The 20,104-nt window shown below is 36.2% G+C and overlaps 2 long non-coding RNA genes across 2 annotated transcripts; both read left to right on the top strand.

The window, feature by feature from the left end:
* Positions 1-2,352: 2,352 nt before the first annotated feature.
* On the top strand, positions 2,353-4,458 carry LOC128286734 (uncharacterized). Its single transcript, XR_008277391.1, has 3 exons — positions 2,353-2,479; positions 3,314-3,439; positions 4,310-4,458. It is a non-coding gene; the product is annotated as an uncharacterized LOC128286734 (long non-coding RNA).
* A 4,996-nt stretch (positions 4,459-9,454) lies between these two features.
* Positions 9,455-11,607, top strand: LOC128286737 (uncharacterized). The gene is made up of 2 exons (XR_008277399.1): positions 9,455-9,578; positions 11,443-11,607. It is a non-coding gene; the product is annotated as an uncharacterized LOC128286737 (long non-coding RNA).
* Positions 11,608-20,104: the final 8,497 nt, after the last annotated feature.

Genomic DNA, 20,104 nt, shown 5'->3' with positions numbered 1-20,104 from the left:
AGGAATATGAGTATAACAAATGCAGCCAAAGATCTTCAGATGAGCAACTGATGGCTTGAACCCAAACCAAGCTCAAAATGGTGTTTTTTCAAACAGTGCTTTAGTTGGTAGCTTGTTTTGAAGATATATTGCAGTATTAACTACCTCAGCCCAAAGAATCTTAGGTAAATTTCTCTCAAACATCAAGCATCTGGCCATATCCATCAAGCTTCTATTTTTTCTCTCACTGACACTATTTTGCTGATGTGTATAGGTGTTGGTGAACTGGTGTTTTATACCAGATTCTTCACAAAAAGTTTGAAATATTGCTGAAGTGTACTTTGTGCCATTATCTTAGCTTAGTGTCTTGAGTTTGCAACCTGATTCTATTTCTCCTGTAGCCTTAAACTTCCAAAGCATTGATGCCACTTCTGATTTGTGCTTAAGAAAGTAGCCCCAACATAATCTTGAGTAATCAATATGGATTAATTGCAACTTCTCAGAGGCTCTCCAGGCCTTGTTCAAAGAAAATGGCAGGCTAGCTTACTTTCCTAGCTGACACACTTCACAAACATCCTCTTTTTTTACTGATTTTGTGAAGTTTTCAACCAAATCTCCTTTGGTCAACTGAATTAGAGACTTGTAGTTAACATGGCCCAACCTTTTATGCCACAACTTAGATTCATCTGAGTTTTTACTCCAATCAACAACAAAGCTTCTGTCATTCATGCTTATTGACATGAGCTTGGATCCACTTGGATCACTAATTAGGTACTCTTTATCCTTAAAAACCACGGAGTAACCCTTTTCAAGCAGCTAAGCTATACTAAGTAGATTTCTATCAATTTCAAGTACTAAGAAGTCATTAGAAACAAGTTTGGTACCTATAGGAGTGTTAATTATTACATCTCCCTTGCCTTCTGCTTTAGTGTAGTGTCCATTGCCTACTTTTACTCTTGTGTTGAAGAATCTGTCAATGCTTTTGAAAATGGTCTCATCAGATGTCATGGGGTTTATGCAACCATTATCAATCAGCCACCCTTTTTTGGTTTTTCTTCTGGTGGCTGAACAAGAGACAACAAAGACCTATTCTTCTTGATCACAACCTTTTTCTGCCACTTGAGCTTCGGATCTAGGTTGTTGAGACTGATTTTACTTCTGATTGCCTTTGTTTTTGCAAACTTTTTCAACATGACCCATCTATTTTCAAATTTTGCATTACACATCAGGTCTGAACCAGCAATTTGCCTTTAGATGGCTAAGCCTTCTACAATGTGAGCAAGGTGGATATCTTTTTCTTGCTTCATCTCTTCTAGGCTTATCTGAACAAGTCTTCTTCCCTTTATAGCCAGAGGAGCTTGAGGTTGGTCTGGTCTTGGCTTGGAAGGTAGCTTTTTTATGCTCTTCCTATCTGCTGGCTCTTCTTTGTTCCTGAGCACAAAGAGCATTGGTTAGCTCAGTCAAAGAGATGCTCGACAGATCTCTTGAGCCTTCTAGGGAGGAGATTTTGGCTTCATATCTTTCAGGTAACGTTGAAATAACATTTTCCACTGTTCTAGCTTCACTAAACTGATCCCTAAGCAATCTAATGTTGTTCACAACAGACATGATCCTATCTGAGTATTGCTTAACTATTTTTGCTTCCTTCATCTTCAAATTTTCAAAGCCCCTTCTCAAATTCAAGAGTTGTTGCTGCCTTGTTCTTTCAATTCCTTGAAAATCCTCCTTAAACCTGTCCCAAGCTTGTTTTGGAGACTCACGGCCATAATCCTTCTGAAAATCAAGTCTGACACAGGACATTGCCTTGTATCTCTCAGCTCTGTCATCAGAGTGATGTCTGATTTGAGCACCGTGAGATTGACTCTCAAGGGTGATGGTTCTACATCAACATTAACAACCTCCCATGTAACGCCCTAATTTTCGGGAATTCTGTGAATGTTGGCATAGGTTTAATTATGTTAGTGGGCCTCTAGAAGGCCCAAGCCTAAAATAGAACCCGTAATTTTAGTTAATTTTTGTTCCATAAGAAAAAGGGAGTGGAATTATGAAATAGGACCTATGTGAAAATGTTTGAAAATGCTATAGGCTAATTTGTAGTGGCCAAATAAATAGGAGTGCAAAATAGAAGGATTTGCATGTCAAACCTCCCATTTTACATGTAGTGGCTGGTCATCATGTTATTGTAGACAATATGTGCACTTGATATCTATAATTTATGGTACAAATTGATAAAAATTGATAATTGGTTAGGTAAATGTTCCATAATAATGGGTTAGGTAAATATTCCATGATAATGGGTTAGGTAAATGTTCCATGATGGGAATTTCATGTCTTTTGTATTAAAGAATTAAATGGATGAAATATGAAATTTTATTAAAAGAAAAAGAGGTGAAAAGAACAAAGTTTTGTCCATCTTTGTTCATCATAGCCGAAAGTTAGAGAAGAGAAAGGAGAGGAGAAAGCTCTTGAATGTTCGGTCACTTGGGGAAGAAAATTGAAGGTGAGTTCATGGTAGTTTGCTTCTATCTTGATGTTCATGAGTTCTTCTTGATTCTACCTTAACTCTTGAAGCATATTTTGGTTTTTAGTTGAGTTGTGAGCATTTAGTCATGAATTAAAATGAAGGAAATGGTTGTTGTTTCATGTTCTTTTGATGAAAAATGGAAGATAGGTGAAGTTAAGACAAACAAATGAGCATGCATGTGCCTTAGATGCTAAAGGGAAAAATCGGCTAACATGTTGTGCTTTAAAATGATGAAATGGAGATTATGTTTAAGTAAAAATCATAGATATGTGATGATTGATTGGTGATATACATGTTTAAATAACATGCATGCAAGTTATGTGTGAAAGAGTGAATTTGGTAATAAATCTGCTTGGGATAGCAGTAGTAATGTGAATTTGGAAAATCACCATAAATTGTGGGACATGAGTTAGAAGCTGAATAAATTATGTAATTAAAGCTTATTGAGTCTAGTTTCAAATGAAATAAACAAGAACATATTTTGAATTCTGTACAATGAGAAATTTGATTCGTAATGAAGAGTGGTCAGATTAGTCAAACAGTGAAACATGGGAAACTTTGAGAAAAATCTGGTATTGATTGGCTAAACCAAAAATTCTGAAAATTTTATGGATAGAAGATATATGAGTCTATTTTCAGGGAAAATTAACGGTACTTGATTTGGAGTTTCGTAGCTCTAGTTATAAATGATTTAGTAACTGTTTCTCAAGAAGATAGCTTGCAGTGAAATTATGATTATGTGGTAAACACTGACAAAAATTTGTTAATGAGTTGCTTATTGATTTCTTATAAGCTTACTCTGATCTGTAGGTGTGGTTGGCCGAATATTGTAAGGGGTTAATACGTAGTTCGCATTTGAATAGTTAGATTAACGTGTTAGTAATCCAATTGTAGACGGTTCGTGTGTGGATCTCGTCAGCATATCGTCGCAAACAGGTGTGTAACTAACACCCTCTTATAGACTATATCGGCACAATGAAAAGCGAAATCTTGAAAAGCGGTATTTTGAGATCTTGCAGTGTGTGAATGCTCTTGAGATTAATAGTTTGATGTATATGGTAAATTAAAGTGATAAGACTGCAGAGTGCGCGATTCTGTGCATTTCCATATTTTTGGGCTTAATGGGCCAAAAATGGGATAATGGGCCAACGGGCCCAAATTGGTAAGAAAACGCGATAAGTATTTTTGATCGTACGTAAATGGCTATGTTATGTATGAAAACCTTAAGAATAGTTAAATTACTTGAATACCCCTATGTATGCAAAATTACCATTACACCCCTAGGGTTACTTTTGACTGAAAAGCATGACGATCTGCTTCTGTATAATGTATGCCATGATTATATATCTGTTGCATGGGGGCTTGGGTTATACTATGGAGGAAGCGTCCTGGTGGCTATGCCATAATTATCTGATCTGGTGGCTATGCCACAATTATCTGATCTGGTGGCTCTGCCACATATATCTGTTCTGGTGGCTCTGCCACAATATCTGTATCTGGTGACTTCGTCACAATATCTGGCAGCCTCACTGCGATTTTCTGTAGTGTGTAATGGTTGGGTGGGTCGAGTAGTCTCCCCACATGGTGTAAGGCTGGTACGTGGGTGTTATGGATGAATCTGGGTTAGGTTTCTGCATAAACATGTAATATCGTTACGCTCATTATGGGCCTATGGGCTTCATTCGAAATGCTCGGGCTAAGGGCAACTTATTACATTTACGTGGTTTGAGCTGATATAGGCTATAGTTGGGTTAATTTACACACTGAGTTTCCCCAAACTCATCCCTTTTATTTTCATCCACGCAGGTAATCCCCAACCATAGTGGGCTTGGAGCTGTGAGGGAATTCGGAGTGGCCACCCGTTCTGAAAGTTTGATTTTCTTCTGGTGAACTGGATATCCTTTTATTTACGTTTGAGGTTTTGGGTTTTTAAATGTAATAAGGCCGCTTAATTATTTTTTATGGTTTTAATATGTGTTACTAAGATAAGTATTACTTATTTTAACTGTTGAAATTGGAAAGCTTTAGGGCGCGTTTTCAAATACAACATTTCAAAATACCACAACAACAAGCAAAGCTTCCGCAATGAAAGTATTTTCCAAAAATTAATCACTTTTCCTTAAAAGGACTTAATCAAATCGGTTTCCTAGAAATATACATGACGTTAAGTTGTGGCAATAGCCGCATGCATGTCTAGGATTGGATCCGAAGGGAGCTTGGTACTTAAGCAGTCCGATGGACTCACCTCCTCTTTTTCGGTTTCCTATCTAGTGCACAGCTTCCATTCACTTTAACCTATAATGAAATTATCTTTTAAAACGCTAAGTAAGTTTTTCTGGATCAAAAATATAAAATGTTTTGAACGCTTCGATGTGGCATGTATGATCCGGCCATAACGTCTGGGCCAGATTTTGGGGTGTTACATTTAGTGGTATCATTGCCTAGGTTGCAACAACTCGGCTGTGGAATGGGTTTACAAAAAAACCAAATATTTTCAAAAAGAAATTTTTATTTGCGAAAAACGCGATTTTCAAAATTTAGATCTTTAGAAGTTGGCATTCTGAATCTCCGGCCATAGCCTGTAAGTATTACTCTAAAATTTTCTGAATATTTTCCTGAATTATCTGTCTGTACTGAAACCCTATTAGGATACTCTAGATAGGATGATCTGAAACCATAGGAAAATCGATAAGAGATCAAATCGTAGCTAGACTTGATTACGTGAAAACAAACTCTGAACTACTGTCTGATTCATAAAACATCTGTAATAAACACTGGAATATTAATTGATGCATAAAAATTCGTAATCAAGATAATACTATATGAGTACAAGAGGCCGTGGATGAAGCCAAGGAAGTGCTCAAGTGAGATCTTCGTCTTCGAGATATATACCGACAGTGGATGTACCGGTACCACCGGTAATAGAGGTAGAGTCTCATGACCACGGTGCCGAGGATGATGCCCTGTCACAGGTAATGCTTCGTGTTCTGGAAAGGGTTACCAGGGCAAGTACGGGTAATGGAGTTTGGAGATCTATTTCTGAACGACTTCGGGCTAACGGAGCGGAGATCTTTAGGGGCGTGTCTGGTATAGCCCCGAATGTGGCGGAATATTAGTTGGAGGCCATAGAACGGATTATGGATAACTTGGACTGCTCTGAGGAGATTGTGAGTGGGGTATCTGTACTAAGTCCTTTAGACTACTCGGTTAGGGTAGACAAACTGTATAGGGATGTACCCTTAGAAACTCAAGGTAGGATTTTCCCTAGAGATCTGATGGAGTTATCGTTCGGAGAGTTTGATCTCATTTTGGGAATAGACTGGCTAGTTAAGCATAAAGCGACCCTGGATTGTGCTGCTAAACGAATGGTGTTAAGGACCACAAAGGATGAGGAGGTTATGGTGATAGGTGAGTGAAGGGATTATTTGTCCAATGTGGCGTCGGCATTAAGAGCCGAGAAGTAGATTCGGAAAGGTTGTAAGGCCTATTTGGCATTTGTAAGTCAGTCGGAAGAGGAGGGACTGACAGTGGATAAGGTTAGGACCATAAAAGAGTTCCAAGATGTTTTTCCGGAGGAGCTTTCAGGATTTCTTCCGAACCGAGAAGTTGAGTTTGGAATAGATTTATTGCCTGGAACGGCGCCTGTATCCATCGTACCGTATAGGATGGCACCGAAGGAGTTAGTGGAGTTAAAGGCACAAATTCAAGAGTTGTTGGATAGGGGCTTCATTAGGCCAAGCGTGTCTCCATGGGGAGCACCGGTGCTATTCGTGAAAAAGAAGGATGGTACGATGCGAATGTGCATTGATTATCTCCAGTTGAACAAACTGACGATTAAGAATAAGTATCAACTGCCAAGGATTGACGATCTGTTCGACCAGCTTAGAGGAGCTTCTGTATTTTTTAAGATCGACCTCCGATCTAGATATCATCAGTTAAGGGTCAAAGAGGTGGATATCCATAAGACGGCATTCAGGACTCGGTATGGTCATTACGAGTTTTTGGTTATGCCATTTGGACTGACGAACACTCTTGCAGTATTTATGGATCTGATGAATCGGGTGTTCCAACCATTCTTGGATTGATTCGTAGTCGTCTTCATTGATGATATCCTGGTATATTCTGAAACTGAAGCGAAACATGATGAGTATCTCCGTATAGTGTTGCGAGTGTTAAGGGAGAAAGAACTCTTTGCAAAGTTCAGCAAGTGTGAATTTTGGTTGAAGGAGGTAACCTTCTTAGTACATGTGGTCTCTGCCGAAGGGATTAAGGTGGACCCTCGAAAGATTGAAGCAATTTTTGAGTGGAAGCTATCTAGGATGGTGTCGAAAATTCGAAGTTTCCTAGGGTTGGCAGGATACTATAGAAGGTTTGTGGAAGGTTTTTCTGTGATGGCAGCACCTCTGACAAAACTCATAAGGAAAGGAGTACCGTTTGTATGGACTGAGAAGCAGTAGGAAGCTTTTGAGAAGTTGAAGAAAGTTCTGACTGAAGCACCTGTGTTGATTCAGCCAGAGTCTGGAAAGGATTTTACTATGTACAGTGACGCATCACACGTAGGTTTGGGCTGCATGTTAATGCAGGAGGGTAAGGTGGTTGCATATGCATCACGACAGCTTAATCCTCACGAAGGAAACAATCCTACTCATGATTTAGAGTTGGCGGCAGTGATATTTGCACTTAAGATTTGGAGATATTACTTGTACGGGGAGAGATGTATTATATACACAGACCACAAGAGTCTTAAGTATTTGTTGACTCAGAAGGAGCTGAACCTTAGGCAAAGGAGATGGATTGAGTTGCTTAAGGATTATGACTGTTCGATTGAGTATCACCCAGGCAAGGCTAATGTGGTAGCCAATACTTTAAGTCGTAGAACCGTATCTGATCTGAAAGTAATATTTGCTCGTTTGAGCCTGTATGATGATGGCAGTTTGTTGGCTGAATTGCAAATAAGGCCAACCTGGTGGACCAGATTAAGGAAAAGCAGTTGGAAGATGAGTCTTTGGTTGCTCGTTTTCAACAAGTTAAGGAAGGGGAAACTTCTGAGTTCGGTTTAAATGGTGATGGAGTTCTGTGTTTTCGAGGAAGAATTTGTGTTCCGAGGGACTTTGATTTAAGGTAGACAATATTGAAGGAAGCTCATGGGGGACTATGTGCCATGCATCCTAGAGGGAATAAGTTGTATCACGACTTGCGAGAATTGTACTGGTGGCCTGGACTTAAGCGAGAAGTAACGGAGTTTGTAGAAAAATGTCTGACATGCCAACAAGTGAAAGTTGAGCATCAATTACCTTCTGGACTGTTACGGCCGGTGAAGATACCACTTTGGAAGTGGTAGAGGGTAACCATGGACTTTGTGAGTGGGTTGCCTTTGACACCATCAAAGAAAGACCCGGTGTGGGTGATTGTAGATAGGTTGACCAAATCAACCCATTTCATACCTGTACGTACTGACTTTTCGCTTCCAAAGTTAGCCAAGCTGTATGTGGCGGAGATTGTACGACTTCATGGAGTCCCAGTTTTGATTGTCTCTGACCGGGATCCCAGATTCACATCTCGGTTCTGGCAAAAGTTGCATGAGGCGCTGGGGACGCGATTGAACTTTTGTACGGCTTTCCATCCCCAAACTGATGGTCAGTCAGAGAGGGTTATTCAGATTCTGGAGGACATGTTGAAGGGATGCGTGATTGACTTTCGAGGTAGTTGGGAGGATTACTTGCCGTTGGCGAATTTGCGTACAATAACGATTACAAGCGTAGTATTTGAATGGCACCGTATGAAATCTTGTATGGACGAAGGTGTCGTACACCTAGTTGTTGAACTGAACTAGGGGAGCGACAAATTCTTGGACCAGAGTTGGTAGCTGATACTGAGGATAAGGTCAGAATAATTAGGGACCGGTTAAAAGAAGCATCTAATAGGCAAAAGTTGTATGCAGATTTGAAGCGTAAGGAGATTGAGTACTCAGTAGGTGATATGGTCTTCCTAAAGGTTTTTCCTTGGAAGAAGATATTAAATTTCGGTAAGAAGGGCAAGTTGAGTCCGCGGTTCATTGGGCCTTATCGGGTTTTGAAGCGAGTAGGCCCAGTGGCTTATCAGTTAGAATTGCCTCCAGAGTTAGACAGGATTCACGATGTTTTTCACGCCTCCATGTTAAGGCGTTATCGTTCTGACCCTGCTCATGTCCTGCTAGTTGCAGAAATTGAAGTTCAGACTGATTTGACCTTTGAGGAGGAGCCTGTGCAAATATTGGCTCGAGATGTTAAGGTTCTCAGAAGGAAATCTGTCCCGTTAGTGAAAGTGCTTTGGCGTAATCATAGAAGGGAAGAAGCTACTTGGGAATCAGAAGAGACTAATGGTCAACAATACCCTCAACTATTTGGATCAGGTAAATTTCGAGGACGAAATTTCTTTAAGGAGGGTAGAGTTGTAACGCCCCAATTTTCGGGAATTCTGTGAATGTTGGCATAGGTTTAATTATGTTAGTGGGCCTCTAGAAGGCCCAAGCCTAAGATAGAACCCGGTAATTTTAGTTAATTTTTGTTCCATAAGAAAAAGGGAGTGAAATTATGTAATAGGACCTATGTGAAAATATTTGAAAATGCTATAGGCTAATTTGTAGTGGCCAAATAAATAGGAGTGCAAAATAGGAGGATTTGCATGTCAAACCTCCCATTTTACATGTAGTGGCTGGTCATCATGTTGTTGTAGACAATATGTGCACTTGATATCCATAATTTATGGTACAAATTGATAAAAATTGATAATTGGTTAGGTAAATGTTCCATAATAATGGGTTAGGTAAATGTTCCATGATAATGGGTTAGGTATGTTCCATGATAATGGGTTAGGTATGTTCCATGATAATGGGTTAGGTAAATGTTCCATGATGGGAATTTCATGTCTTTTGTACTAAAGAATTAAATGGATGAAATATGAAATTTTATTAAAAGAAAAATGGGTGAAAAGAACAAAGTTTTGTCCATCTTTGTTCATCATAGTCGAAAGTTAGAAAGAGAAAGGAGAGGAGAAAGCTCTTGAATGTTCGGTCACTTGGGGAAGAAAATTGAAGGTAAGCTCATGGTAGTTTGCTTCTATCTTGATGTTCATGAGTTCTTCTTGACTCTACCTTAACTCTTGAAGCATATTTTGGTTTTTAGTTGAGTTGTGAGCATTTAGTCATGAATTAAAATGAAGGAAATGGTTGTTGTTTCATGTTCTTTTGATGAAAAATGGAAGATAGCTGAAGTTGAGCCAAACAAATGAGCATGCATGTGCCTTAGATGCTAAAGGGAAAAATCGGCTAACATGTTGTGCTTTAAAATGATGAAATGGAGATTATGCTTAAGTAAAAATCATAGATATGTGATGATTGATTGGTGATATACATGTTTAAATAACATGCATGCAAGTTATGTGTGAAAGAGTGAATTTGGTAATAAATCTGCTTGGGATAGCAGTAGTAATGTGAATTTGGAAAATCACCATAAATTGTGGGAGATGAGTTAGAAGCTGAATAAATTATGTAATTAAAGATTATTGAGTCTAGTTTCAAATGAAATAAACAAGAACATATTTTGAATTCTGTACAATGAGAAATTTGATTCGTAATGATGAGTGGTCAGATTAGTCAAACAGTGAAACATGGGAAACTTTGAGAAAAATCTGGTATTGATTGGCTAAACCAAAAATTCTGAAAATTTTATGGATAGAAGATATATGAGTCTATTTTCAGGGAAAATTAACGGTACTTGATTCGGAGTTTCGTAACTCTAGTTATAAATGATTTAGTGACTGTTTCTCAAGAAGACAGCTTGCAGTGAAATTATGATTATGTGGTAAACACTGACAAAAATTTGTTAATGAGTTGCTTATTGATTTCTTATAAGCTTACTCGATCTGTAGGTGTGGTTGGCGAATATTGTAAGGGGTTAATCGTAGTTCGTATTTGAATAGTTAGATTAACGTGTTAATAATCCAATTGTAGACGGTTAGGTGTGTGGATCTCATCAAGATATCGTCGCATAAGCAGTGTGTAACTAACACCCTCTTATAGACTAGATCGGCACTGTCGAAAAGTTGAAATGCCGAAAAGCCGTTATTTTGAGATCTTGCAGTGTGTGAATGCTCATGAGATTAATAGTTTGATGTATATGGTAAATTAAAGTGATAAGACTGCAGAGTGCGCGATTCTGTGCATTTCCATATTTTTGGGCTTAATGGGCCAAAAACGGGATAATGGGCCAACGGGCCCAAATTGGTAAGAAAACGCGGTAAGTGTTTCTGATCGTACGTAAATGGCTATGTTATGTATGAAAACCTTAAGAATAGTTAAATTACTTGAATACCCCTATGTATGCAAAATTACCATTATACCCCTAGGGTTACTTTTGATTGAAAAGCATGACGATCTAATTCTGTATAATGTATGCCATGATTATATATCTGTTGCATAGGGACTTGGGTTATACTATGGAGGAAGAGTCCTGGTGGCTATGCCACAATTATCTGATCTGGTGGCTCTGCCACATATATCTGTCCTGGTGACTATGCCACAATTATCTGATCTGGTGGCTCTGCCACATATATCTGTTCTGGTGGCTCTGCCACAATATCTGTATCTGGTGACTTCGTCACAATATCTGGCAGCCTCGCTGCGATTTCTGTGGTGTGTAGCGGTTGGGTGGGTCGAGTAGTCTCCCCACATGGTGTAAGGCTGGTACGGGGGTGTTATGGATGAATCTGGGTTGGGTTTCTGCATAAACATGTAATATCTGTTCTGTTCTATTATGGGCCTATGGGCTTCATTCTGAAATATGTTCTGGGCTAAGGGCAACTTATTCTGTTTCTGTGGTTTGAGCTAATATAGGCTATGGTTGGGTTAATTTACACACTAAGTTTCCCCAAACTCATCCCTTTTATTTTCATCCACGCAGGTAATCCCCAACCATAGTGGGCTTGGAGCTGTGAGGGAATTCGGAGTGGCCACCCATTCTGAAAGTTTGATTTTCTTCTGGTGAACTGGATATCCTTTTATTTACGTTTGAGGTTTTGGGTTTTTAAATGTAATAAGGCCGCTTAATTATTTTTTATGGTTTTAATATGTGTTAGTAAGATAAGTATTACTTATTTTAACTGTTGAAATTGGAAAGCTTTAGGGCGCGTTTTCAAATACAACAATTGATTTCAAAATACCACAACAACAAGCAAAGCTTCCGCAATTAAAGTATTTTCCAAAATTAATCACTTTTCCTAAAAAGGACTTAATCAAATCGGTTTCCTAGAAATATACATGACGTTAAGTTGTGGCAACGGCGGCATGCATGTCTAGGATTGGATCCGAAGGGAGCTTGGTATTTAAGCAGTCCGATGGACTCACCTCCTCTTTTCCGGTTTCCTACCTGGTGCACAGCTTCCATTCACTTTAACTTATAGTGAAATTATCTTTTAAACCACTAAGTAAGTTTTTCTGGATCAACAATATGAAATGTTTTGAACGCTTCGATGTGGCATGTCCGATCCGGCCATAACGTCTAGGCCGAGTTTTGGGTGTTACATCCCACAAGTCAAATGCCTGCATGCAGGTCTTCATTTTCACTACCTAGATGTGGTAGCCTTCACTATTGAACACTGGTGGTGGAGTTGGGGAAAAACCAGATGAAGACAATGCTTTAGAGGATTGAAAAAGAGTGAGGTCCACTAAGAAATAAGCTCTTGATACCAATTGATAGAACTAAGAAAATAGAATGTGAAACTTTGACAGAAACTTAAGCAATAAGCTTCAATACCTTGCTAATCAAACAGGAAAATTGGCTTGATTTTATGAACAAAATTGCTTAAGTAAAACCAAAATGAAGAAGAAGAAGTTTTGAAAGATTTTTCATTACCTTGACTAAAGGCACAAAAGCCATTATAAATACCAAGTATTCAGCTCGTCAAAAAGATGAAACTGTTACCTAAACATGTACCTAACTCCACTAAGTAGCCTAGAAACTTGATAAACTTAACTTGTACACATGGTAAAGTTGATTTATCGATCTATCAGCACCTACTTACATCAAGCATGCTAACAACTTAGTTCATATCTAACTAAGTAGCAAAACATCCACTTGAAAGTAACAAAAGCATGAGCTTCAGCAGCAACTTGCATGGCTCGGGCAGCTTGGTCTGCTTCATGGTCTGCATGGAAGCCAACTTCAACAGAACTTGATCAAAGAATTCGATAGGCTACAAAAGGAGTTTGAGTCAATCAAAGAATACTCGGACAACCTGGTAGATTTTGCCAACAAGGTAAGAGTTCTTGGGATTGATCTCTCTGATTCTAGACTGGTGCAGAAAATGCTTGTCTTTGTGCCTGAGAAGTATGAAGCAACAATTGCCCCTTTGGAGAACACCAAAGACTTGATTCAACTGAGAGTAATGGAGTTGATCAATGCTTTACAAACACAGGAGCAAAAGGGGTTAATAAGGCAAGAAGGAAGCATAGAATGAGCTTTAAAGGCTAAGGCACAGCAGGCTGAAAGAGGAAAGGACCAAAAATGGAATGGGAAGAAAAGTGATGGCAACTTGTACAACCCCTGAAGTATCATTAAGGGGTGTTTCCCTATTCGCCAGCCATGGAACCTTCGTGATGGAATTGGTATACCATATTCCCAAGTACCTTTGGGTGCTGGAACCAGGGCTAAAGAATCCTAGTTCGAATATTCCGCCAGCTTAAACCAAGGTATCACCACCATCCCTAATAGAATGACTTGTATTTAAGCTTTCCAATGCAATCGACACTGTTAAGTGAGGCCACATAAGGGTTCAAAACAGAAACAAGATAAAGCCTGCCATTGATGAGATAAGAAACTGAAAGACTTTGAAAATCCTGTTCCTTAAAAAATTACACCATAGTTTCAACTTTGAAACCTCAGATGTCCAAGTCAGGAGCCATTTCTGACTGCTGCTACAGCCTGCGGTCTTGCGGGACACAAATACTCAGGCAACCATAATCTAAACTATTGATTAAACGTCAGCAAATATTTTCTAACAGAGAATCTCAGCCACTTTTTGTTTTGAACGCCGCCTTTAGTAATCTTAAAAATTTTGCTCTATATCTTGTTGTAGACGACAGTACCATGATTGTTTGCTTTGAAAAAAAATTAATTAATTAAATGATTACAAGAATATAAATCTGTACTTTGTTCCTTTAGATAAAGGGGTTAAGTGAAACTACATAAACTAGTTATAGCTCTGACATCAACTTCTACCATTTTCTTACGTTGAAGACTTCTTCAAAGATGTGAATGATATTGATTAAAAAAACAGTCAAACTAAGCTTATGTCTGAAAGAAAAAAAAAAAAAGAGGAAGCTATAATCAAGGCTGTGAATGTTCAAACATATCAAATATGTGAAAAACTCATCTAGCATTTTTCTTATGACTTAAAATAATGGCACTTGTCCTTTTATTAGATTACACTGCAAATTCTACCAACCTGCGATTGTGAGTGAGAAGCTGGCCAACAAAGAAAATCACATGTTAAAAGCTTTACTACAAATAAAAAGGCATGAATAATTTTTACTCCTTACTTGAGTAGTCGAAGGAAAACAAAAATAAAAGGGTTAGTACTAGTTTACAAATTTAAAAAAAATATATAATTTATTTTTATAAAACAAAAGTTATAATCTAGAATAACTACTTACGGGAGATTAAATGACATTGGGTTTCTTACAATTGTTATATTTTGGGTTCATTAGCTGCTTCAAGCTCATTAGGCTTAGCCCAAAGTTGTTTCTTATTCAACCAATTATAAAAGTATAAAATCATTCAAATCATAATTAATTATAGAGTTAAGAGTGTACAACATTCTCTAATTAAAAAATTAATTTTTTCCACATTGAGTACTTGAATTGTTAAAATACATAAAAAAAATCTCTTTTAACGGTTAAGCTGTTAAAGTTAAGCATTTAGTCTTTTCTTATTTTCAATTAAAGCCGTCACATATCATATTGTGATTGTAACATGTGGAAAAAAATATAAAAATAAAAATATTAAAAATATATAGAAAAATATAAAATTAAAAATATATAAAAATATCTTTCAAATTCATTAAAAATTATTACAAATATAATGAATTATAGAAAATCATTTAAAAATATAAAAATCATTATAAAATATAAAAATATAAAAATCATAAAACTTATAAAAATAGTAAAAATTCATAAAATAAATTATAAAATTCGTAAATAATTATAAAATTTAAAAATTTAAAATTTTATTAAAAAATATAACAAATTTACACCTAATGCTACAACAAATTAAATAACAGATTTTGGGTATGGGATTATGGTAGCAAATGAAAAAGTGGAGAGCTTTAGAAAGTGGGAATGGTGGAAGTCCAAAGGGGGTGTGTGTTACCATTGAGTTACTATAAAGATTGAAGCTTGACGGAAACGACGACTGGTGTGTCGTTGAAAGCACAAAAAATAATATATCCCTAAGAAATAACGAAAAAAATTATATAAAGGAAGTAGGGTTAAATTCTTAAGGACTGGATCGCTATAACTTCTTGTTCTTCGAAATCTTGGGTATAGTAGTGCCCAAGAAAAACGTCTAACCTGGGAAAAGAATAGAATTAAAAATATGGACAAGTTGAAATTGAATAAATTAAAATTGCAATTGTAAAAAGAAACAGAATTAAGGGAAGGGGTTTTTCGGTTTGAGGGATTCCAGCCTCCAGTTATCTTAATCCTCCTTGGATTCAATCATAGGCTTTTAGGTAATCCTTCTCATGACCAAATAAGCCAGTTATAGTGGAAGAGGATGCCTACGACCACCAGCTCCACTTAGGTTTTCGCCTTTTGGTTTAGAGAAACCTGACTCTAGCCAACCGTCACTTTTGTAGGACCGTCTTACACTAGACCATCATTTCTCAATGGCAAATGCCATGCCATTTTGTCACTTGGGCTTGACAACCACTGTCGCAGTAAGTTAGCGAACCGACTGTGCAACCTTCCCAAAACATATACAGCGGCTGCCTTTGCACAAGATGAAAAGATTAATTTTGGAAAGACATGGACGGAAGCGTCAGTCCCATAATGTAGAGAAATGATGAATACTCGTTGAGAATGGTTAAGTGTAGGTTTTAAACCTCATGAAATTTTTTGGAAGAGTCTTGATAACCTTTGGCTAGATGAGTTTAGTGACTCATGCTTTTCGGGGAAAAAACACAAGTTTAATGGAATGAAATTTTATTTTTCGCCTTATGGGGAAGGAGTTTTTTACATAAATGATAAGTGAATATTCATGTCACTCCATCCCCTATTTATAGTACATAAAAGACCTAATTTGTTCCTATTTAAACTCTAGAAGATAATAAAAGATATAATTTGAAATTAAATCTAAAAAATATCATAATAATCCTAACAATAGTTCGAAAAATAAAATTCAAATTTAAATAAAGTCTTATGTTCATAAATCTCTTCTTTGAATTTTTTTTACTCCAAATCTTTGACACTTTACATTTTTGGCACCACTTCTTCCCTATTTCGCATGTTGACCCGTTTTGTCTTTAAATTCACATTTTTTCCCCTAAATTTCATTTTGCCATCAATTTAGTCCGTATAAGATAAAATAGCCATAAACAACCCAAATTAGTAGGATCGTACTCAAAATATATATGTAATTAACACATAAAAGTATGTCATTTTAGAGTATTATCAACGCCATATGTTGCACAACAAATGTGAGTTTTTTCCTTTTTATTTCTTTTTATTTTTTCGGGCACTTTTAGAATCGGGCCAACGGTTCAGATCGATTAAATAAAAAATAATTGACATATCAATATTGAATAAGGTAAAAATTGGTTGACTCATAAATCAATGCGGACTAATTAAATCGAATTAAAAAATCGGTTGAATCGGTTTTATATTTTATAAAGTTTTAATGATTTATTTTATTTTATAATAATTTTAATAAATGATTTAATTTGAATAAGAAATTGGTGATATGATTGATTTGACTATCAATCCGATTTTATTGGTATTAAATTTTTATTTTGTTCCTATTTTATTCAAAAATTGCTCATGTTCAATTAGTGGCATGTTACTATTGGTTGTTTTAATTTTAAAATAAGCAGAGATAAAAATTACAAATTTTATATTTTTTATATTTTTATATTTTTCAATATTTTTTACATTTTAATATTTTTATTGATTTATATTTTTATCGTTTTTATCACATGCCACAACCACGGTGCGACATGTGGCGCTTTTAATTGAAAAAAATGAGATTGTAAACTTTAAATGTCAAATATTAAAGTTAACAATGAAAGGGCTTTTTTATTCATTTTGGCAGTTCAAATTTCTAATTGAGTGCAAAAAAGAAAAAGTAAGGACTTAATTGCTTTTCTTTAAAAAGTTCGAGGGCTTTATACACTTTAAGCCTTAATTATAATATATTATTCTTATTGATAAGAAATAGTTTTGACATATGATAATTTTAGATACAATAAAAATACAATACAAACACAATATATTTTAAATAGAAAATTAATATAATAAAATTCAACCCAAAAATAATATAATAAATTTAAAACATTTAATATGATATGCTATGTATAACATCTATTTTAAAATGCTAACATATTTAATAGTTTGTATTATATTTATATTTAGGGTAAATTGCACCAACAGCTACTTAACTTTAGTTCCAATAACAAAACAGTCACTCAACTTTCATCTGAGTCACTAAACTTTAGAAAAAAGAATCAATCACCATAACCATTTTCTATTAAATACGTAACAAAAAGTTGACCTGTCATTCCACTGTGTAAACGGCCCCAATTTAAGAACCCTAGTTGGGTTGAGTAGTAAAAGAAAAAGAAGAAGAGACGAAGAAGAAGAAGAAGAACAAGAAGAGAAAAATTCTAGAGTGGTTCAGTAGTAGCATGAGGTTGTAGATTGCGACGACAGTGGTGGGGTAAGCTTCTCAAAGAACCGTTTCGGTTATGAAAACGGTTAAGACTTTTTCTTCACTGTATCTGACCAAATGCACCATCTCATATCTACTTGAAAACTCGTATAGTGTTGGCTTATTCTTTTTTTTAGGGGGGAAATGAGAAGAATTGTAAGAAAAGAAGGAAGAAGAAGAAGAAGAAGAGAAAACAAAGACGTCAGGCAAAGCAGCGGCGGAGTCTAGTGGCAAGGGTTAGCGACCTTAAAAATACCATAGCTTTTGTTTGGCTTCTCTTCTTCTTCTTCTTCTGTTAACTAGCTAGGGTCGATAGCTCGAATAGTAGAGTGTTCGTACCTAATGCTTTGGATATAGAATCTGACATGGTTTAGAGATAAAACAACGTGATTGTTTCTGTTGCAGTCTAGTTTGAACCATGATCGTTGTAGTTGAGAGGTTGGGTTGGTAATCGAAAAAGGTAGCCCATTTTGACATTTCCACAAACAGTTGGGTTGGAATATTTGTTTCTGGTTTTGGTGATACAAGGTTCTGGAAATTGAAGTAAAACAACAATGACGACCACGAGAGCATAGACTGGAAGTTGTGGTTGGGGTTTTGGCATAGTAGAATCTGGATGGGGAGAGATTGAAAGGTAGAGAAAGAGACAAAAGAGATTGAGAGTAGATTGAAACAAATCACCATCTTTGAAAAAAGAGAAAGTCAAATGTTAGTGGCCATGTAGCTAATTGGGTTAATTGGGTTTCCACTATGGCTAGTTAACTGTCACACCCCTAAATTTGGCAGATCTGAGTAAAAGGCAAATAAGTGTGAAGCTTACCTGTTTCCGCGTACTATTGTAGTATAGTCCGCCACTTTTCAAAATTTTGGCAAGTTAAATCCTGGCACATAATGTATCTGCCCATGTAAAATCTGAGGTTTTCATCTCAAGATGTTTCTTAGAAAAGGAAGAGCGTACCCATGAGAATGTGCATCTATGAAGGGATAGCCCAGGTTTTGTATCTTAAGAACCTATCAAGTGTATGAAGAAACTGTAGAAGACTTAATTATCTTTAAGAGTACGCCTTATGAAAGTTATCGTCAAAGGTATGGTACACTAATTTGATCAAACGTTATGCAAAGTGGGTTCTGTAACGTGATTGGTTGGGAGTCAACTGAATGGATTGACTGGTCAACCAGCATCTGTATCTGATTCTCTTTTATATTTCTCTCAGTTTTTGTAGGGCATTAACAGGACAATTTTTGTATACAATCGACACTTGTAAGATCCACTAAGAGGATTTAAGTATATATATGTGGTAATAAGGGAACATTTAAATGGTTTCTCTTCCTTTTGTTCTACATTCGGGTTATTCTTCTTAAACCCAAACATTTTCTCATTCATTGTTAAGTTAGAAGCTAAGATTTTCGGGATAATCAATGGATGTTTCAATCTCCTAGTAAGTCTAATAGCTCTGCATGCTACAATTTCAAAAGAGTAAGGATGTAAAAGATATAAATATAGTAGAGAGTGTATATAAGGCCCTGCATGGGGGTTGTATGTAATGGATACATTGGTAAACTATCTATAAATGGGGTTGTAACAGTCCGGTTTCGACCCTAGTCAGAATAGTGGTTTTGAGACCACGAAACTGATTCTAAAAATTATTTTAATATTATTTTCTGTGTTTTTGATATGTGAATTTACATCTGCGAAGTTTCTGTGATTTAATTTGTTTGTTTCTGTGCTTAATTATACAAAAGGATTAAATCGCGTAAAATGTAAAAGCTGTGTGCTAGATGTTAAAGCACCTATTTGATTTGGCTTACTTAAATGAAGGTCCTTTCATGTCAAATTTACCATTTGTTTTAATAGTGGACAAATATGGAAATGTAGTTGGTAAATTTAATGTTATTTCATTGAGGGCAAAATGTTAAAAGGTGAATATAATGCTTAAAAAAAAAGCATGCAAATGGCCATTTTCACTTTGTTCATACCTAAATTAAAGAAAGAAAAGCTAGGTTTTCATGTTTTAACATTCGGCCATTGAAGAACTTGATTAAGGTATGAGTTTTTCTCGGTTTTTTATAATTTCTACGCTTCTGTGATTATTGCTTCGTGTTCTTCAAAACCTATATCTGAATTTCTATTTTTGTTGAAGATTATAAAATGTGCCATTGATGATTATATGAGCTTTGTGATGTTTTTATATGGATTATAGAAGATATATGTGAAATTGTCATGCTTTGTTCTTGAATTTTTTATGTAGAGACATTTTGGCTAATTTGTGAAAATGAGGTTTGAAGGACTAAATTGTGAATTAAATATGTTATTTGGGCTTGTATGGAAGCTATGTATATTTGGCCAAGCTATAGTCTTGGTGAATTTTGCATATTTGTGATTTTGTGAAAAATGGACTAAATTGTCCAAATGTGAAAATGTAAGGGCTAAAATGCAAAGTGCCTTAAATATGTGTTCACGGATTATTTTGAATGAAATGAATGATCGAATGGTTGAATTTCAATTGTATTAGATCAAGAACAAAAAAATCAGACTTAGATCATGGGAAATCCAAAATAATCAAATAGTCGACTCGTTTCTGTCCGAAATCCATACGAAATAAGTCAAATTACAATTACATGTTAAAATGACTAAATTATGAGC

This window comes from Gossypium arboreum, chromosome 1 (genome assembly GCF_025698485.1).
Source record: "Gossypium arboreum isolate Shixiya-1 chromosome 1, ASM2569848v2, whole genome shotgun sequence".
Classification (NCBI taxonomy): domain Eukaryota; kingdom Viridiplantae; phylum Streptophyta; class Magnoliopsida; order Malvales; family Malvaceae; genus Gossypium; species Gossypium arboreum.
Note: the sequence above shows the minus strand (reverse complement) of the source record. Positions and strands in the feature narration are given on the sequence as shown.